The sequence below is a fragment of the Schistocerca nitens genome, chromosome 4 (assembly GCF_023898315.1).
Source record: "Schistocerca nitens isolate TAMUIC-IGC-003100 chromosome 4, iqSchNite1.1, whole genome shotgun sequence".
Lineage (NCBI taxonomy): Eukaryota > Metazoa > Arthropoda > Insecta > Orthoptera > Acrididae > Schistocerca > Schistocerca nitens.
In genome coordinates this window covers 58,470,843-58,493,355 of record NC_064617.1, presented here as the reverse complement: position 1 = coordinate 58,493,355, position 22,513 = coordinate 58,470,843, and the positions used below count along the sequence as shown (strand labels likewise).

Genomic DNA, 22,513 nt, shown 5'->3' with positions numbered 1-22,513 from the left:
TACCTCAATTATTCGGTAGCTCAGATGTTAGAACGGTAATTCGTCGAATTTTAAATGATGCACATAGATCGTTGGTTCGAATCCAATCCCAAAGAATATTTTAACTTATTTGTAAAACTCCTCGACGGTCCTCTCATTTGAAAACCAAATCACAACTACAAAACTTCACCACGCCGAGTAGATACAGAATATTACTGTGTTTCCCTTGCTCTTTTCACGCGCTTACATTTGCAATCGCTGTTCACACACGTCATGTTCAAAAAGGCTGTTACCATAGACTTTTTACTTTATTAGAAACGATATTTTTTATCTTCACACTGTCCAGCTAGAATCCTTGCTGTTTAAACTTTTGCACTTTCATCATCTTACATAAAGATGAAGTAAGTCTGCTTCAGATGCTAATGTTAATGCCGGCCGAAGTGGCCGAGCGGTTCTAGGCGCTACAGTCTGGATCGCGCGACCGCTACGGTCGCAGGTTCGAATCCTGCCTCGGGCATGGATGTGTGTGATGACCTTAGGTTAGTTAGGTTTAAGTAGTTCTAAGTTCTAGGGGACTGATGACCTCAGCGGTTAAGTCCCGTGGTGCTCAGAGCCATTTGAACCATTTGCTAACATTAATTTACACTCACCAACATCACAGTCCTTACGTTTGTGTCACCTGTATGTTGTAAACGCTTTCTGCCTCTCCATATAACCTCATCGTCCTACATCTCGTTGTATTGTGGGCATATGGTGATATCTTCAATTCTAGCAGTGCTTTCCAAAAAAGTGAATTGCATGTTCGCACAGTAAATCCCTTTATCCTCTGTTGCCCATTTCTCAGACTAAGACTAATGTGAAGCTATATATAATACATCCCACAATTGAAACAAGTGCTACAGTCAGTTCTTGCTAAGACTATTCTCGTATTTCGTGTAAAACTTATAGAAAAGTGTTCACCCCTTCGAGGACTCGAAGATGTGACATCTTTGATTTCCTTCGTATATGCTATCCTTTGCGCCAGCGAATGCATAGTGGATATCTCTGCTGTCTTCTACAGGCGAAATCAGCACTACGTTCTGTCGAGAATAATTTTATTGTGCATTGACTGATTGTTGACAATCTAGTTATCATATGCGGGCCCATTTGCAAAACATCTTAAATTCCTTAGTTTTGAGCGAGTTTAATGATGTTGCGGGGAGCAAGGAAAAAAATGTCTGTCTTTGCACGTATCACCGCTCTAAGAAGGGTGGAGTATCAAGCATCACCTTTTGCAAGGCTTCCACTATGGTTCATAACACTCCTTTCTATTGTTACTTCTACATCTACATCTACATGACTACTCTGCAATTCACATTTAAGTGCTTGGCAGAGGGTTCGTCGAACCACAATCATACTATCTCTCTACCATTCCACTCTCGAACAGCGCGCGGGAAAAACGAACACCTAAACCTTTCTGTTCGAGCTCTGATTTCTCTTATTTTATTTTGATGATCATTCCTACCTATATAGGTTGGGATCAACAAAATATTTTCGCATTCGGAAGAGAAAGTTGGTGACTGAAATTTCGTAAATAGATCTCGCCGCGACGAAAAACGTCTTTGCTGTAATGACTTCCATCCCAATTCGCGTATCATATCTGCCATACTCTCTCCCCTACTACGTGATAATACAAAACGAGCTGCCCTTTTTTGCACCCTTTCGATGTCCTCCGTCAATCCCACCTGGTAAGGATCCCACACCGCGCAGCAATATTCTGACAGAGGACGAACGAGTGTAGTGTAAGCTGTCTCTTTAGTGGACTTGTTGCATCTTCTAAGTGTCCTGCCAATGAAACGCAACCTTTGGCTCGCCTTCCCCACAATATTATCTATGTGGTCCTTCCAACTGAAGTTGTTCGTAATTTTAACACCCAGGTACTTAGTTGAATTGACAGCCTTGAGAATTGTACTATTTATCGAGTAATCGAATTCCAACGGATTTCTTTTGGAACTCATGTGGATCACCTCACACTTTTCGTTATTTAGCGTCAACTGCCACCTGCCACACCATACAGCAATCTTTCATAAATCGCTTTGCAACTGATACTGGTCTTCGGATGACCTTACTAGACGGTAAATTACAGCATCATCTGCGAACAACCTAAGAGAACTGCTCAGATTGTCACCCAGGTCACTTATATAGATCAGGAACAGCAGAGGTCCCAGGACGCTTCCCTGGGGAACACCTGATATCACTTTAGTTTTACTCGATGATTTGTCGTCTATTACTACGAACTGTGACCTTCCTGACAGGAAATCACGAATCCAGTCGCACAACTGAGACGATACCCCATAGGCCCGCAGCTTGATTAGAAGTTGCTTGTGAGGAACGGTGTCAAAAGCTTTCCGGAAATCTAGAAATACGGAATCGACTTGAGATCCCCTGTCGATAGCGGCCATTACTTCGTGCGAATAAAGAGCTAGCTGCGTTGCACAAGAACGATGTTTTCTGAAACCATGCTGATTACGCATCAATAGACCGTTCCCTTCGAGGTGATTCATAATGTTTGAATACAGTATATGCTCCAAAACCCTACTGCAAACCGACGTCAATGATATAGGTCTGTAGTTAGATGGATTACTCCTACTACCCTTCTTAAACACTGGTGCGACCTGCGCAATTTTCCAATCTGTAGGTACAGATCTATCGGTGAGCGAGCGGTTGTATATGAGTGTTAAGTAGGGAGCTATTGTATCAGCGTAATCTGAAAGGAACCTAATCGGTATACAATCTGGACCTGAAGACTTGCCGGTATCAAGCGATTTGAGTTGCTTCGCAACCCCTAAGGTATCTACTTCTAAGAAACTCGTGCTAGCAGCTGTTCGTGTTTCAAATTCTGGAATATTCCATTCATCTTCCCTGGTGAAGGAATTTCGGAAAATTGCGTTCAATAACTCCGCTTTAGCGGCACAGTCGTCGGTAACAGTACCATCGGCACTGCGCAGCGAAGGTATTGACTGCGTCTTGCCGCTTGTGTACTTTACATACGACCAGAATTTCTTCGGATTTTCTACCAAATTTCGAGACAATGTTTCGTTGTGGAACCTATTAAAGGCATCTCGCATTGCAGTCCGTGCCAAATTTCGCGCGTCTGTAAATTTTAGCCAATCTTCGGGATTTCGCGTTCTTCTGAACTTCGCATGCTTTTCCGTTGCCTCTGCAACAGAGTTCAGACCTGTTTTGTGTACCACGGGGGATCAGTTCCATCTCTTACCGATTTATGAGGTATGAATCTCTCAACTGCTGTTGCTACTATATCTTTGAATTTGAGCCACATCTCGTCTACATTTGCATAGTCAGTTCGGAAGGAATGGAGATTGTCTCTTAGGAAGGCTTCTAGTGACACTTTATCCGTTTTTTTAAATAAAATTATTTTGCGTTTGTTTCTGGTGGATTTGGAAGAAACGGTATTGAGCCTAGCTACAGCGACCTTGTGATCACTAACCCTGTATCAGTCATGATGCTCTCTATCAGCTCTGGATTGTTTGTGGCTAAGAGGTCAAGTGTGTTTTCGCAACCATTTACAATTCGCGTGGGTTCGTGGACCAACTACTCGAAATAATTTTCGGAGAAAGCATTTAGGACAATCTCGGAAGATGTTTTCTGCCTACCACCGGTTTTGAACAAGTATTTTTGCCAACATATCGAGGGAAGGTTGAAGTCCCCACCAACTATAAACGTATGAGTGGGGTATTTATTTGTTACGAGACTCAAATTTTCCCTGAACTGTTCCGCAACTATATCATCGGAGTCTGCAGGTCGGTAGAAGGAGCCAATTATTAACTTAGTTCGGCTGTTAAGTATGACCTCCACCCATACCAATTTGCACGGAGTATCTACTTCGACTTCACCACAAGATAAACCACTACTGACAGACACAAACACTCCACCACCAATTCTGCCTAATCTATCTTTCCTGAACACCGTCTGAGACTTCGTAAAAATTTCTGCAGAACTTATTTCAGGCTTTAGCCAGCTTTCTGTGCCTATAACGATTTCAGCTTCTGTGCTTTCTATTAGCGCTTGAAGCTCAGGGACTTCCCAGCACAACTACAACAGTTTACAACTACAATTCCGACTGTTCCTTGATCCAAGCACGTCCTGTATTTACCATGCACCCTTTGAGATTGCAGCCCACCCCGTACTTTCCCGAGGCCTTCTAACCTAAAAAAACCGCCGAGTCCACGCCACACAGCCTCCGCTACCCGTGTAGCCGCCAGCTACAACTTAAAAGTTGTAATTGCATTTTCCATTACTAACTAGCTTAACTGTTTACAGAAAAAGTACGTAAAAACCTTGTAACGTCGGCTAACGCATCTGTAACACACGTCTTACTCCTAGCCTGTGAAGTCACCAGAGCACCAGCCAGTAACAGAACGTTTTCGATCATGCGAGCAGATCTTGCTATTGAATGGTTTTTAAGATTTAATTGTATAAAAATAACAGATATTTGTGAGAATATTGACCATAAATGCAATGTAAATCTTATAATCAACCAGAATAACAACAATCCGATCCATATTTTTAACATACGAAAACAGCCAATCACAAACTGCACTTTGCTACAAGCAGAGCGGTAGGACGGCTATACTTCCCCTACGCAGAGCTCTAGTTGTTACCACAGCAGAACAAAGGGAAAGGTGGGGACTGTTTTGAACTATGGTAGTATAAGATACCGGCAGAGTTCGAGCCTGGAATACCACTGCCAACTGCAGCAGACAGTGGCGTTGTAGCCACTACCAATTTTTTGTGTACTCCAATTTGTTTTGTGTTGTGGACTGCTTGTTTTCTTTTCTTACTTTGAAATGAGTGGAGAGACTAATTCTGGTGCATATAGGGATTTGAATGCGTCTCTCACCACAACGAAAGGAATCAGCGGCGTCTCTGACCATTGTGTCATTTCTGCTTTTGCGGAAGCATAGAACGCAGACGTAGGGTGGCAGCCCTTCGAGAGGGAGGCGGGGCTTATTCTCCCGCATCGCTTCTCACCTCTCGAGTACTCAAGATTCTGGTTTGTTTACGGTCGCGACTGACTGCCACGTCATACTGTCCATATAATACCTGTGTTACGAGTTTGTTTGCATCCGGAACTCTAAAGTAGACGTTTGTGGGATCGATTTTCCTGACGGGCAGGTGATGGGTGCCGCGCTATTATCGTGGTATTACATCATCTCATCAAAAATATCCGAACACCCCTGCGCAATGCGGAAATGACCACTAGATGCGACGAGAGGCGATCCCGCCAGTATAAAAGGTGGCGAGGAGTGATGTGTTGTCAGTAGAGAGGCAGCGGCAGCAGAACGGGACTGTCTCTTAAGTGAGCTTACAATTTGTCGCACGTGGAGCAGTCATCGAATGTCACGTGAGTGTCAAATCCATCAGGCGCTACTCAGCGCTTATAGAGCTGCCCAGGTCGACTTCTGCTGCTGTGATTGTCAAGAGGAGACACGAACGAACAACCATAGGTAAACCAAGAGCTGGTAGACCTCATGTACTGCAGGACAGGGGACGTCGAACTCTGCGGAGGGTTGTTGTAAGTAATCGTATGAAATCAGCGGAAGGAATGACTTGTGAGTTCCACAGTGGTATCAGCAATCTAACTAGCACAGTGTGGGAGGGGAGTTTAAAAAACTTGGGTGCAATGGTCGATCTATTCCTCATGAGCCACACATTTTGTGCAGTCACGGTAAGCGGAGCTTGAGGTGGTGCAAAAAGCGACGCCGTTGGACAGTGGGTGACAGGAAACAAGTGATTTAGAGTGATAAACCGCGCTATACCCTTTGACAGTCAGATGAAAGGGTGTGGGTTTGGCAAATGCCTGGGAAACGTTAACTCCGCCCCCCATCATGCTTAGTGCCAACAACGAAGTACAGAGGAGTTGGTGTTGAGGTACGGGGATGTTTTTCGTGGTAAGTGTGTGGTCCCAGCATTGGACTTATGAAAACGCTAAATGGAGAAGTACAAGAACACATTTGACAGCATCGTGTACTGAGTACAGTAGAGGAACAGTTCGGAGATGTTGACTGTTTCTGTCAGCTTGACAATATACCCTGTCACAAAGCAGTATCTGTCAGACAACGGTCTGTAGGCAGCAACGTTCCTGAAATGGACTGGGATACCCAGAGTCCGGACCCGAACTAACAGTATAAGTTTGGGATGAATTGGAACGTCGACTTCGCTGCGGACTACCATCACTGCCACCTCTGTTTTCGGCTCTTTTAAAAAAGAATGGGTCGTCATTCCACCACAGACATTCAAATACCTCACTGTAAGTGTCTTCAGGCGACCTTAAATCTCAGTAAAGGCGAATGACGGACCCACGACATGTTAAAGTCAACTAATAGGTGTCCGGATGCATTTGGTCAGGTACCGTGCATCGAAGCCTGTGTCAGCTTAAAAACTGCAGCTTGACGGCCTTATCTGTCACCACTAGCTGTTGTGGTCCTTGGTTGACGGTATCCCAGTTCCGCCGCTGGGAGGGGGCGGAGGTGCCACTCGCGTTTGCCTACTGGGAGCACGCTGATACTCGTCGCCTCTCTCTGCCTCCGAGGTGTCTACTTAGTCCAGTCATCTGGTACTCAAAGTCGACCCTCGGCGGTATATTTGGGGAGCTCTTTTGGTGTCTTACTGTTGTCTGTGCTTTGTAGTGCTGAACTCGAATTTGTAGTTCGCTACACAAAAAAGTTGCCTTATATCGAAAAAATGGCAAAAAAACAAAAAAGTGAAAATCACTTTTATGATCAATTTTTGTATAAAGCTAATAAATATCCAATTACCTGTGAAAAGCACCCAGAACAAAGATAAAGAATACAGGATGTCCCAGGAGGAATGGTGAGTATACAGGGATACGACAGGAACGATCAGTCGATGATTGTACAGTAAACATGGGCTTTAAAGTGCGTACCTTCAGAGCTATGAGCACTTGTTCAGTATAACATATGTGTTTCATTCCACCAAAGGTGAACATGTGCTCATAGCTCTTACGGTACGCACTTTAGGGTCAATGTTTACTAGACCTTTTTACTTTGAATGATCGTTTCTGTCCCCTGAATACTCGCCATTTCTCCTGACACACCCTGTATAAAAATTTTTAACAATTACTTTCCTGTGACTTCTTTGTCAGATGACTCATACGGGGGTAAATACATACTGAAAAATGATGTCGTTTGTCTGTGACGGCATATTGTATATTCCCATTTGTTTCTGACGTATTAAAAAGGTTGCGTTCAGTCACTTTGAACTTGGTGGGTAGCTCCTGGTAATGAACAGGAAAGTTCTTCAGCTTCCACTCACATAACTGTTTAAGAAAAAGAGACTTATTACAACTGAAGGAGGTTAAAGTTTAACGGTGAATCGACATTAAGAATGAAACTCTTGTTCTATTTACAGTAAGGGGAAAGGTATCAGCCAAGACCTGATTATACCAACTATCGTGGTCAACATTCGCCTGAAACGAGCTAGGAAAATCACAGAAGATCGTATATCCCTGTTCCCATACATTGTGTGACTTGAAGGAAGCGTTTTAGAATGGACCCAAAAGTGATTACCGATATATGAAAGAAAAATTTATTGTCAGAAGTGGGATTCGAACCCACGCCCACAGAAGTGGACTGCGACCTGAACGCAGCGCCTTAGACCGCTCGGCCATCCTGACATGACGCCAATATTTATCAAGCTATATTGAGATCACCGCCACCTCAGTTTACGCAGCACTTTCTCTCGCTTGTGGGTGGCCGCAGGGTGGAGCAACGGGGTGGAGTGGGGGGTTAGGCAAGTGGCAGCGCCGCCGAGGGCAAGATCTGTGTTTGGCCTCTTCTTCAAAAATAGCACCAGATTTTGTTGCTGTTTTGAAAGAAAGATTTGACGTGATTTAAACAAAATGCAAATTTGACGATACTGGGACTATACAAAAAATACTCATTGGGATGAAATGTAGAATATGTATGATTCTTATTAAACACTAACTGTATCTTCATAAATGGCATCGATTCGTGCTCGACAGTATACAGAATCAATATGTTCCAAAAACGACGGGCTTTAAAATGCGGTTTTGTAGGGGGTCATATTTACAGGCGGCTATTGATTACAGAGACAGCGCTCTGCCTAGCGACCATTTACATACCTATCGCAAGAATTAGCATACTGTAACTGTATTACACTAAAAGTCAATATTTGAACATTACACACTTTCTCCAGCCCAAGCAAATCAAGGAAGTCCATTTGTTCTTCTGCGTTAAGTGTGGTCTAGGGTAGACAGTAGGCGACTCCTAGGAAAACCCCGAAAAACCACTATTCAAGGGTACGAAAAAGACCAGTTGTAGGGATGGTCACTTCAGTAATTTCTGTTCATGGCAGATCGTCGAAAATTTGACCATATTTTCTTACGATGATATTCTTGGGAAACTTTGCAGCTTTTTTAATATCATTATCCGTTACCAAGACCGTGATCCGGTCTGTGACGTAACTGTAGTTTTAGCTGACATCGTGGGCACATGGCAAGGGTTCTAGAGTAATTGCAGGTGTTCTGAGGTGATCGAACTATCCTATTTGTCAGAATTTTTTCATCAATAAAACTTTACGACGCGCTGTCTCTAAACAATGGGCATTTAATGCATATATAAAAACGCCCACAGTGGTACTACAGTGAAAGAATTGGGCTGAAAGGGTCTTAACATGCCTAAAAAGGACATAAAATGACTATCGAAAATTAAGTACAAATCCAGTAACATATTTCTAATAACCTTTTTGCTCTTAATAATACAAATCGTAAGAAAAAATGAAAAGGAAACGATTTTGTGTTAACCCTATCTTATGTATACTTACTGGCTGTTAGTGTGTGTCAAATTACACGCATCGAAATATGTAAATAAACTGTCAAAATTTTATTGACCAATAGGATTCGCGTTATAAAAGCAGCACACCCTACTGTAGTAGTGGAAAGAAAGGAAACAGCGGAAAAATTCTCCTGCCAGAAAACAACAGAAGCGAATATGATCCTCTTTAATACACTCTGACAGAAAAGTGGGGAACCATTGCCTCAATCCTCATTCCGCATCCCTCACCAAAAATTCTGACATTCGCTCATTTTCACCCCTTTTTGTGCTGAAAGAGAGTAGCAACTCCACGCTGTGATGGCTTTGGTTTCACAGCTTGACGCTGCAGTCGATGGGCATCACTGTTGTGGGCATCCAACGGACATCCAGCACACCTGAGTCCGCCGATCGTCCAGCCCAGTTACTGCTCGCACTGAGGTTGACCCCTCACCCGCAGTCTAACGGGAGGTCGCCTCCGGGGCGTGGCAGGCGGCGAAAGACTTACCAGGGGGCCGAACGTGATGCCTCCCTCGTTAGTCTGACAAACAGGTTCCACGTGCTGTCTGTGGCTGACACTGTCCGACGGCCAGATGCCGTCGCCTGTCCTGTTTCAGAGGAAACCTCTCAGCCTACAAGATCCGGGCAGTAGAGCGTGGGATTACTGGTAGTTGCGAGCTCCAGTGTTAAGTCGCGTTATGGGGCCACTTAGTGGCATGGTTCTCAACGAGGAGAAGAAAGCCAATGTGCACGCCGTGTGCACGCCAGGTGGAGTCATTCCAGACGTGAAACAGGTAATTCTGGATGCCATGAAGAGCACACGGTGCACCCAATTACAGGTGGTGACTCACTTCCGGTACCAACGGGTGTCTCTTTGGATTGGAAGAGATTCTCTCTGTTTTCGAGCGGCTATCAGAAGTGGTACAGGCTGTCAATCTTGCTTCTTCCATTTGCAGCACAGTCGACAGGACCGATTGCAGACATCTGGCACAGAACCGAGTGGAGAGTCTGAATCAGATACTCAGACGGTTCAGTGACAGTGTAGTTTGCAGATTCCTCGACTTTCGCCATAAGGTGGTTGGGTTTTGGTTCCACTGAATAGCTCAGGAGTCCACTACACGCCGGAGGCGACTACACGGGTAGCAGTGCCGTGTGGCGTGAACTGGGCGGTTTTTTAGGTTGGAGAGTCTCGGGGAAACAAAAAAAGGGCTTCTGTCTCAAAGGGAGCAGATAGAACTTAGGAAGAACGTAGCTCCTGTAACCATCGGCATAACAGTTGTAAATTGTCGTAGCTGTGTTGGGAAAGTACCAGAGCTCCAAGCGCTAATAGAAAGCACTGTTGCTCAAATCGGTATAAGCACTGAAAGCTGGCTAAAGCCGGAGATAAGTTCAGCCGAAATTTCTGCGAAAGGCCTAACAGCGTTCAGAAAGGATAGGCTAAATATAGTTGGCAGTGGCGTGTTTGTTGTTGTTAAAGAGTAGTTTACCTTGTAGCTAAATTGAAGCAGATAGTCTCTGTGAGTTAGTATGGGTAGAGTTCATTCTTATCAATCGTAATAAAATAATAATTGGATCATTTTACCGACCTTCCAATTCAGATGATGCAATTGCTGAAAGGTTCAAAGAAAATATGAGTCTAATTTGAAACACGTACCAGACTCATACAATTATAGTTGGTGCTGACTTCAATTTACCCTCGATAGTTTGGCGAAAATACATGTTTAAATTCGGAGGTATGTATAAAACATTATGCGACATTGTGCTAAACACATTCTCTAAAAATTATTTCGAGGAGTTAGTTCGTGAGCCCACTCGAATAGTAAACGGTTGTGAAAAGACACTTGACCTCTTACGAACAAATAATCCTGAAGTAACAACGAGCATCAAAACAGATACAGATATTAGTGAACAGGGGTAGCGAGACTGAATACTGTAACTCCCAAATCCTCCACAAATAAACGAAAAATACACTACTGGACATTAAAATTGCTACACCAAGAAGAAATGCAGGTGATATACGGGCATTCATTGGACAAATATATTATACTAGAACTGACATGTGATTACATTTTCACGTAATTTGGGTGCATAGATCCTCAGAACTCAGTACCCTGAGCAACCACCTCTGGCCGTAATAACGGCCTTGATACACCTGGGCATTGAATCAAACAGAGCTTGTATGGCGTGTCAGGTACAGCTGCCCATGCGGCTTCTACAAGATACCACAGTTCATCCAGCGTAGTGACTGGCGTATTGTGACGAGCCAGTTGCTCGGCCACCATTGACCAGACGTTTTCAGTTGGTGAGAGATCTGGAGAATGTGTTGGCCAGGGCAGCAGTTGAACATTTTCTGTATCCAGAAAGGCCCGTACAGGTCCTGCAACATGCGTTCGTGCATTATCCTGCTGAGATGTGGGGTTTCGCAGGGATCGAATGAAGGGTAGAGCCACAGGATGTAACACATCTGAAATGTAACGTCCACTGTTCAAAGTGCCGTCAATGTGAACAAGAGGTGACCAAGACGTGTAACCAATGGCACTCCATACCATCACGCCAGGTGTTACGCTAGTATGGCAATGACGAATACACGCTTCCAATGTGCGTTCACCGATGTCGCCAAACACGGATGCGACCATCATGATGCTGTAAACAGAACCTGCATTCATCCGAAAAAATGACGTTTTGCCATTCGTGCACCCAGGTTTGTCGCTGAGTACACCATTGCAGGCACTCCTGTCTGTGATGCAGCGTCAAGGGATAACTGCAGCCATGGTCTCCGAGCTGATAGTCCATGCTGCTGCAAACGTCGTCGAACTGTTCGTGCAGATGGTTGTTGTCTTGCAAACGTCCCCATCTGTTGACTCAGGGATCGAGACGTGCCGCGCGGGATTAGCCGAGCGGTCTTAGGCGCTGCAGTCATGCTCCCCGCGGAGGTTCGAGTCCTCCCTCGGGCATGGGTGTGTGTGTTTGTCCTTAGGATAATTTAGGTTAAGTAGTGTGTAAGCTTAGGGACTGATGACCTTAGCAGTTAAGTTCCATAAGATTTCACACACATTTGAACAATTTTGATCGAGACGTGGCTGCACGATCCGTTACAGCCATGGGGATAAGATGCCTGTCATCTCGACTGCTAGTGATACGAGGCCGTTGGGATTCAGCACGGTGTTCCGTATTACCCTCCTGAACCCACCGATTCCAAATTTTGCTATCAGTCATTGGATCTCGACCGACGGGAGCAGCAATGTCGCGATACGATAAACCGCAATCGTGATAGGCTACAATCCGACCTTTATCAAAGTCGGAAACGTGATGGTACGCATTTCTCCTCCTTACACGAGGCATCACAACGACGTTTCACCAGGCAACGCCGGTCAACTGCTGTTAGTGTATGAGAAATCGGTTGGAAGCTTTCCTCATGTCAGCACGTTGTAGATGTCGACACCGGCGCCAACCTTTTGTGAATGCTCTGAAAAGCTAATCATTTGCATATCAACGCGTCTTCTTCCTGTCGGTTATATTTCGCGTCTGTAGCACGTCATCTTCGTGGTGTAGCAATTTTAATGGCCAGTGGTGTATGCCTATTCAAAAAAGCAGATAAAAATTCGCTTGACGCCTTCCTCAGAGACAATCACCACTCTTTCCAAATTGATAACATAAGTGTAGACTAGATGTGGCTTGAATTAAAATAAATAGGGTCAGAACACTGTTGTAGAAACAACGAAAAAAACATGCCACATTTAAACGGCAGCAAAATCTCTGAGTTTGGCGATCTTTTACAGAACCTCGAAATTTAGCGCGGACTTCAATGCTTCCATAACGAAACTAGGCAGTAAAACCAAAGATATCCTGGTCGTATGTGAAGTATGCTAGCGGCAAGACACAATCAATACCTTCTCTGCTCGATAGCAATGGAAATACTACAGTCGACAGTGCTGTCAAAGCATATTTACTAAACACAGCCTCCCAAAATTCCTTCACCAAAGGAGACGGAATAAATATTCCAGACTTCGAATCAAGAACACCTGCCAACATGAGTAACTTAGAAGTAGATATCCTCAGGGTAATGAAACAATTTAAATCATTAAATAAAAGCATATCTACCGATCGAGACTGTATATCAATTAGGTTCCTTTCAGAGTATGCTGGTGCAATATCTCTATACTTAACAATCATATACAACCACTCGCTGGACGAAGGATCGGTACCTAAAGCCTGGATAGTTGCACAGGTCACACCAATATTCAAGAAAGGCAGAAGGAGTAATCCAGTAAATTACAGGCCCATATTATTAACGTCGATATAGAGCAGGATTTTGGAACAAACATATATTGTGTTCGAACATTACGAATGGCCTCGAAGAAAACGGTCTGTTGACACACAAATGGTTCAAATGGCTCTGAGCACTATGGGATGTAACATCCGAGGTCAACAGTCTCCTAGAAATTAGAACTACTTAAACCTAACTAACCTAATGACATCACACACATCATTGCCCGAGGCAGGATTCAAACCTGCGACCGTAGCGGTCGCGCGGTTCTAGACTGAAGCGTCTAGAACCGCTCGGTCACATAGCCCGGCTATTAACAGACAGTCAACATTGATTTAAAAAACATCGTTCTTATGAAACACAAGTAGCTTTTTACTGACACGCAGTGTTGAGTGCTATTGACAAGGGATTTCGAATTGATTCTGCATTTCTAGATATACAGAACGCTTTTGACACTGTACCTCACAAGCGGCTTGTAATCAAATTACCTGCTTATGGAATATCGTTTCGGTTATGTGACTGAATTTGTGATTTCCTGTCAGACAGGTCACTGTTTGCAGTAATTGACGGAAAGTGATCGAGTAAAACAGAAGCGATGTCTGGCGTTCCCGAAGGTAGTGATATAGGCCCTTGGCTGTTCCTTATCTATATAAACGATTTAGGAGACAATCTGAGCAGCTGTCTTAGGTTGTTTGCAAATGATGCTGTCGTTCATCGACTAGTAAAGTCATCTGAATATGAAAATAAATTGTAAAGTGATTTAGAAAAGATGTATGCATCGTGCAAAAATCGGCAATTGACCCTGAATAACTAAAAGCTTGAGGTGGTAAAAGGAATCCGTTAAATTTCGTGTAGACAATAAATAAGTCAAATCTAAAGGCCGTAAATTCAACTAAATACCTAGTAATTAGAGTTATGAACACTTACACTGGAAGCAACACATAGAAAAAGTTGATGGGAAGGCTAACCAAAGACAGCGTTTTATTGGCAGTACACTTAGACAATGTAACCGATTTCCTGACGAGACTACGCTTGTCCGTTCTCTTTTAGAATAGTGCTGCGCGGAGTAGGATCCTCACCAGTTAGGATTGACGGAGTACATCGAGAAAGTTCAAAGAAAGGCAGCACGTTTCGAATTATCGCGAAATAGGGAAGAGAGTGTCATTGAAATGATGCAAGATTTGGGGTAGACATCATTAAAACAAGAGCGTTTTTCGTTGCGGCGGAATCTTCTCACGAAGTGTCAATCACCAATTTTCTCCTCCGAATTGACGCCGACCTACACAGGGAGAAATGATCATATTAAAGTAAGAGAAATCAGAGCTCGCACGGAAAGATATAGGTGTTCGTTTTTGCTGCGCGCTGTACGAGACTGGAATAATAGAGAATTATTGTGAAGGTGGTTCGATGAACCCTCTGACAGACACTGGAATACGATTTGCAGAGTATCCATGTAGATTATACATCCCACAACCGAAACAACTGCTATAATCAGTTCTTGCTAACGCTATTTTCGTATTTCGTGTAGAATTTTTAAAAATGTATAATGCATACAGGATTCGAGCCTGTGACTTTCGTATCTAGAGTCGGACGCTCTATTCGTTACACCACTTCTTTTTGTTGATCTCATTTTGTTCGTTCTATTTGTTCGGGGCAGACGTCCCATGACGCCTGTACAAGTTCGCTGTCGATCCACAAACTCAGTTTTTATTGCAGAGGGCGGCTAACGCTCTGACCGAACACGCTGAGCTACCGTGCCGGCTACACCATTGAACGACCGCTAGAATCAGTCTCTGTTAACGGCCTTGTAGAGAGGACATCGGCACTAATTTTCGCCAAGAATTTTTTTTTTTTTTGGGTCGTAGCTCATGACTGATTGTCGGCAATCTAGTTATAATACACTGGTCCAATTCTACAATTCCTTTGTTTTGAGCTAATTTAATGATGTTGCACGGAGCAGGGAAAAGAATATCCGTCGTTGCACATATCGCCGCTCTAAATGGGTGTAGCATAAGGCGCATCAATTTTCGCAAGGTTTCCACTGTCAGCGTTCACAAAATTCCTTTCTATTGTTATTTACAAGTTGTAATTGAGTTTTCCATCACTAAATAGCTAAACTGTTTGCAGAAAAAGTACGTAAAAACCTCATAACTTCGGCTGACGCTCCTATAACACACTTTTTACTCCCAGTCTGTGGCGTCACCAGAGCAGCAGCCAGTAACAGAGCGTTTTCGATCACGTGACCACATCTTGATATTTAATGATTTTTAAGCTTTACTTACAATAAAAATAACAGATATTTTGTTAGAATATTTACCGTAAATGCTATTTAAATGTTGTAATCAATCAGAATAGTAATCAAACCATATTTTTAATGTGGGAAAATAGCCTATTACAAACTGCACTTTGCGTCACGCGGAGGGATAAAGAACGGCTATACTTCCCCTATACAAAGCTCTGATCGTTACCACAACAGAGCACGGGCAGATGGGCTGCAGTTGAACATATAAAAGTACGAACCGTACCTGTGTTACGAGTTTGTTTACATTCGGAACAGTAAGGCACACGTTTTAAGGATCAGTTTTCCTGACGGGCGGGTGATGAGTTCTGCGCAGTTATCGTGCTACTACATCATCTGATCAAAAACATCCGGACACGGCAATGCAATGCGGAAATTGGCACGAGAGGCGATCCCAGCAGTAGAAAAGGAAGGTGGGAGTGTTGTGTTGTCAGTGGAGAAGCAGCGACGACAGAACGGGTCGGTCAGGAGAGCACAGTAGGACGTGGACCAGTCTTCGAATGTCACACGAGTGTCAAATCCATCAGGCACTACTCGGCGCTTATAGAGCTGCCCACGTCGACTTTTGACGATGTGAGTGCCAAGAGGAGACGCGAAAGAACAACCACAGGTAAACCAAGAGCATGCGGATCTCATGTACTGCAGGACAGGGGTCGTTGAACACTGCGGAAGGTTGTTGTAAATAATCTTATGAAATCAGCGGAAGGAATGACTTGTGAGTTCCACAGTGCTATCAGCAATCTAACTAGCACAGTGTGGGAGGGGAGCCACACATTTGTCCAGTCCCGGTAGGCGGCGCTTGAGGTGGTGCAAAAAGCGACGCCGCTGGACAGTGGGTGACAGGAAACAAGTGATTTAGAGTGATGAACCGCGCTATACCCTTTGACAGTCAGATGACAGGTTGTGGGTCTGACAAATGCCTGGGAAACGTAACCCCCCCCCCCCCCCCCATCATGTTTAATAAAAATTTTTTGTCTGCTTGACAATATATCCTGTCATAAAGCAGCACCTGTCAGCCAACGGTCTGTAGGCAGCAACGTTCCTGAATTGCAGTGGGCTACTCAGAGTCAGGACCCGAACCAACAGTATAAGTTTGGGATGAATTAGAACGTCGACTTCGCTGCGGACTGCCATCACTGCCATCTCTGTTTTCGGCTCTTTTGAAAAAGAATGGGTCGTCATTCCACCACAGACATTCAAATACCTCACTGTAAGTGTCCTCAGGAGACCTCAAATTTTCATAAAGGCGAAGGATGGATCCAAGTCAACTGAAAGGTGTCCGGATGCTTTTGGTCATGTACTGTGCATCGGAGCCTGTGTCAGCTTAAAAACTGCAGCTTGACGGCTTTATCTGTCACCGCTAGCTGTTGTGGTCCTCGGTTGACGGAATGCCAATTCCGCCGCTGGAAGGATGCTGGGGTGCCTCTCGAGTTTGCCTACTAGGAGCACGCTGATACTCGTCGCCTTTCTCTGCCTCCGCGATGTCTACGTAGTCCCGTCATCTGGTACTCAAAGTCGACCCTTGCCGGTAAGTTTTGGGGGAGCTCTTTCGTTGTCTTATTTCTATCTGTGCTTTGTAGTGCTGAACACGAATTTCTAGTTCGCCACACAAAAAAGTTGCCTGATATCGAAAAAAAGGAAAAAACACAAAAGAAAGTTAAAATCACATTTCCGATCGATTTTCAGTTTATAGCTCAAAAATGTGCAATTATCATTGAAAAACACCCAGAACAAAAATAAAGAATACAGGATATTCCAGGAGGAACTGTCAGTATTCAGGGATCGGACAGGAACCATCAGTCGATGATTGTACAGTAAAAGTGGGCTCTGAAGTGCATGCCTCAAGAACTATGAGCACTTTTTCGGTAGAATAGATGTGTTTCATAGCACTAAAGATGAACAAGTGCTCATAGCTCTTACGGTACGCACTTTAGAGCCCATGTTTACTGGGCATTTTTTCGTGTTGTGGTCCATATTACGTGCAGTAGAAGAGCTTTGTTTCACTGTATAGAAGATGAAGAAGTGCTCATAGCCCTAAAGGTATACACTTTATAGTCAATGTTTACTAGACTTTTTTGATTCAAATGATCGTTCCTGTCATACCCCTGAAAATTGACCTTTCCTCCTGGGACACCTTGTATAAAATTTCTTAAAAATTGTCTGTGACAGCCCACTGAAGCACATTAACCCATAAATACAAAACCTTACGCTTCCACAACAAAATCAAATTTATTATTATCAAGTTCAGCGAATAAGTCTCAGGTTATTTCTAGTTCAGTAAGTGGTTAAGCTGGTCGTAGATGATATATTCTAAGGTCGTGTACACCACCAGAAGAATAAACACGGAGCGATAGTCAGATAGTGCTGTGGCAATGTGCTTTTGGGTAATTACTTTGAGAAGTCACCGAGAAAACGCTTCCGGCGAAGGAGTTTTTAAGTCTCATTCAAATCTATTGTAAATTCCCATTTATTTTTGACGTATTAGAAATGTTGCGTACAGTTACTTTGAACTTTTTGGAGAGTTCCTGGTCATGATCAGAAAAGTTCTTCAGCTTGCACTCACATGACGGTCTAAAAAAATAGTTATTACAAGTGAAGGAGTAAAGTTTAACGGCGAATCGACATTAGGAATGGAACTCTTTGTTCGACTGGACAAGTAAGAGGGATGGTATCAGCCAAGACCTACTTAAACCATCTATTGTGGTCAACATTCGCTTCAAACGAGCTTGAAAAATCACATCTCCCTGTTACCATGCATTGTTTGAAATGCCTTTCAGAATAGACCAAAGAGCGATAACCAATAGATGAAAGAAAAATTTATTGTCAGAAGTGGGATTCGAACCCACGCCCACAGAAGTGGACTGCGACCTGAACGCAGCGCCTTAGACCGCTCGGCCATCCTGACATTCAGCCAACGTTTGTCAAGCTATATTGAGATAACCGCCACCTCAGTTTACGCAGCACTTTCTCTCGCTTGTGGGCGGCATGTCGGTATGACAGGCGGCCGCAGGGTGGGGTGTCGGTGTGGTGGTGGTGGGGGGGGGGGGGGGGTTAGGCAAGTGGCAGCGTCGCTGAGGGCAAGGACTGGGCCAAGGGCAAGATCTGTGTTTGGCTTCTTCTGAAAAAATAGCACCAGATTTTGTTGCTATTTTGAAAGAAAGGTTTGACATGTTTTAAACATAATGCAAATTCGAGGATATTTGAACTAAAAAAAATACTCATCGGGGTGAAATGTAGAATACATACTATTCTTATTAAACACTAAGCGTATCTTCATAAATGGCATCGATCTGTGCTCGATAGTGTACAGAACCAATATGTTCCAAAAAAGTCGGGCGTGAAAGTGCGGTTTTGCAGGAGGTCATAGGGACTGATTACCCAATAGTTTGGTCCCTTCATTCCCCAAACCAACCAACAACCAAATGGTCATATTTGCAGGGGGCTATTGATCACAGAGATAAGGGTTAACTGTTTTCGACAGCGCTCTGCCTAGCGACCATTTACAGATCTATTGGAAGAATTGGCATACTGTAACTATCTTACAGTGGAGGTTAAAATATAAACATTACACATTTTCTCCACCCCCGGCAAATTGAGAAAGTTGGTTTGTTCTTCTGCGTTAGATGTGTTCTAGGGTAGACCTTAGGCGGCTTATAACAGCACCATTTGTTAATAGGCGATTCCTGAGAAAACCCCGAAAAACCATTATTCTGGGTACGAAAAATACCAGTTGTGGGAATGGCCACTTCTGTAATTTCTATTCACGACAAATCGTCGAAAATTTTACCATATTTTCTTAAGATGATATTATCGGAAAACTTCGCTAACTTTTTTGATATTATTATCCGCTACCAAGACCGTAATATTCGTAATATCCGGTGTGATACGTAACTGTAGTTTTAACTGTCATCGTGGACACATGACGAGGGTTCTAGAATAATTTCAGGGGTTCTGAGGTGATCAAACTGTTATTCATCAGAATTTTTTCACCAATAAAACTTTATGATGCACTGTCTCTGTAAAACGCCTATACAAATGTACCCTAAGTTGTACTGCAATAATAAAACAGAGCAAAATCGAGTCTTAACATGCCTAAAAAGAACTTAAAACGACTCTCAAAAATTACATATAGCTGGAAAGACTGCAGATTCAGTAAAATATTTGTAATCACATATTTGCTCTTTTATGAAACAAATAATAAGCCGAGTATTATCGATGAATTGCGATCGGTGAACAAAATATTGAGAAAGAGGCAAAGCAAAATATTTTATGTTAACCTTATCTTATGCGCACTTTTTTTGTTTTTTATCTACGTCAAAGTAAATAAATGTGTTGGTGTATATAAATAAACTGTCAAAACTTTCCTGGGCTATAAACTCGTTTTATACATGCTGCATACGCTTCTGCAGCAAGGAAAAGAAGGAAAGCGGCGGAAAAAGACTGCAGCCAGAGCACAAAAGCGCGAGTATGTTCCTCTTGAAAAGACTCTGACAAAAAGTGGCAGCAGCTGCCTGAGTCCTCATACTGCCTTCCTCACCAGAAAATTTTGGCATGTGAATACAGTATATTTCGCGCTTTTTTGTGCTGAAAGACAGCAGTAGAGAGTCAGTGCGGTGGAAGAGAGAGGAGGCAGTGCCAAATGGGGAGAGAAAGCAAGTGGAGACTATACTATGATGGGTGGGAGAGAGAGAGTGGCAGCGAAAAAGAAAGGGAGATGAAATGAAGACAATAAAAGTGACAGCCAAAGAGAGAGGAGACAGTGATGGTCAGTGAAATACAGTGGCAGTAAAACAGAAAAAGATAAGCGTGGGGACAGAAGCAGCGGGAGGAAAAGAGAGAGGAGACAGTAGAAATGAAAAAGAGGGATGAGTGGCCACCATACATAGGATTGGGGAGGGGGTCGGGTTCTGGATCCTCCCAGATCGGCCAACTTTAACCCTTAAGTGTAGAGGGGGGGGGGGGTGCATTTTTGGACCGAATTTTTAGGCACGTGATTATAGGGGAAAAGATAAGTATAACCACTCCTCCCCCATCCCCACCCCACCCCCAGAATTTTTTGCTGGCGAGGTATGGTGGAGACAATGGCAGTGGCAAAGAAAAACAAAAAGTGGCAGTGTAAGCGAGAGAGGAGACTCTGGCAGTGGGATATACTGTAAATCGGTGGGAGGAAAATGAGACAGCAGAAGAGAGACATACACAGAGGTAGTGAGAGGCAGCTGCTGAGTATGAAGGCTTCACTACACAGAGAGATTTGATGAAAGGGTTTAGAATGTTCTATGTTAAAAGACCTTGAATTTATTTGCATGCCGAAATTTTGCATGGTTGATCAGAGACAGTTTTTAAGACGAGCTCGAGTGCTACAGTTTTTAACGCGAGGCCGAGTGCTACACTGCTACAAGACCTTCCTGCCTCAGCTACAGTCATAGGGTGAATGTAAAAGAAGCGCGTAGCTACACATACCTTCAGAAACAAGCTTGAAATTTTTAGTTCGTATATCTTTTTCAGGAAATGTAATGGTCCCAAAGTAATATGTTCAGACTTCCTGGAAGATTAAAACTGCTCGCCGGACCGAGACTCGAACTCGGGACCTTTGCCCTTTGCGGGCAAGCACTCTACCGGCTTTTTTTTAAAATCACATTTTGTTTCGTAATTGATCGTTGTATTTATTCGTGGCGGACGTCCTATGACACTTGTGGAAGTTCATCGTTGATACATTAACTCAGTTTTTTTATTACAGAGGGCAGCTAACCCTCTGACTGAACACACTTTTTTTTATTTTTTAAACATTTAATTAAGGAACAATGTTACACATTCCCAATACAAATGGTTCAAATGGCTCTGAGCACTATGGGACTCAACTGCTGAGGTCATTAGTCCCCTAGAACTTAGAACTAGTTAAACCTAACTAATCTAAGGACATAACACACATCCATGCCCGAGGCAGGATTCGAACCTGCGACCGTAGCGGTCTCGCGGTTCCAGACTGCAGCGCCAGAACCGCGCGGCCACTTCGGCCGGCTTCCCAATACATACTAAGTACATGTACCAACCATGCACGCATTTTATACATGAAATGATTTAAACAAAAACAGTTTAATCATTGCATTTATGCTGATGTTAAAGAAATACAACAGAAGATTGTGTTACTGACGAAATTACCAGAAACCCCGACTGAGCACGATTTACAACCTTCCTCACAGCTTCAATTCTACCAGTACCTCGTCTCCTCCGGAACTTCAGAAGAGCTTCTGTGAAGTTTGAAAAGTAGTAGACGAGGTACTGACAGAATTGAACCTCTGAGGAGAGCTTGTGAATCGTACGTGGGTAGCCCAGTCGGTAGAACACTTCCCTGCGAAAGGCAAAGGTCCCGAGTTCGAGTCTCGGTCCGGCGTGCAGTTTTAATCTGCCAGGAAGTTTCAGATCAGCGCACATTCCGCTGCAGAGTGAAAGTCCCAGTCGGGAATATATTTCAAAATTTGAAGAATGCGTTATTTTCAAATGTTTAATTTCTTCTTCTAAAAATGAAAGGACCAATCACACGATCTTCCATCAAACCGCATCAGACGTTAACTTTGGGAGGGTCACGTTGATGCTGAATAACTTCGTGTGAATGCACTGCCGCCCCCCCCCCCCCCCAAATTCGACAGTTATGGCGATTAACTAGTCCACTGACATGAAATGTAGCCTCATCAGAAAAGAGTTGTTCTACAGTGCACTGCACTCACGCCTGGACTGAACTGAGGGAACAGAGGAAACTAAACAGCACTGGTGCCGTCTCAACATCAAGCAGACCTGCCAACGGCAGGGGAGCCAAACGTCGAGAGTTGATGGATCAAACACCACAAACTAGAAGAGTGTATGTCACTTTGCCGGCCGTTGTGGCCGAGCGGTTCTAGGCGCTATAGTCTAGAACCGCGCGACCGCAACGGTCGCAGGTTCGAATCCTGCCTCGGGCATGGATGTGTGTGAGTTCTTAGGTTAGTTAGATTTAAGTAGTTCTAAGCTCTAGGGGACTGATGACCGCAGAAGTTAAGTCTCATAGTGCTCAGAGCCATTTGAACCATTTTGTATGTCACCTTATACAGATTCTAGGACACATTAAAACTAGGGAGTTCT

The 22,513-nt window shown here is 43.7% G+C and overlaps 1 protein-coding gene and 2 non-coding genes across 3 annotated transcripts in view; 1 reads left to right on the top strand and 2 right to left on the bottom strand.

Annotated features, from left to right (window-relative positions):
* LOC126252114 (gamma-glutamyl hydrolase B-like) overlaps positions 1–22,513 on the top strand; it is a 191,389-nt gene that overhangs the window by 35,346 nt on the left and 133,530 nt on the right. The gene's annotated exons all lie outside the window — the stretch shown is intronic.
* Trnal-cag (transfer RNA leucine (anticodon CAG)) lies at positions 7,592–7,675 on the bottom strand. The gene has a single exon. It is a non-coding gene; the product is annotated as a tRNA-Leu (tRNA).
* Positions 18,219–18,302, bottom strand: Trnal-cag (transfer RNA leucine (anticodon CAG)). The gene has a single exon. It is a non-coding gene; the product is annotated as a tRNA-Leu (tRNA).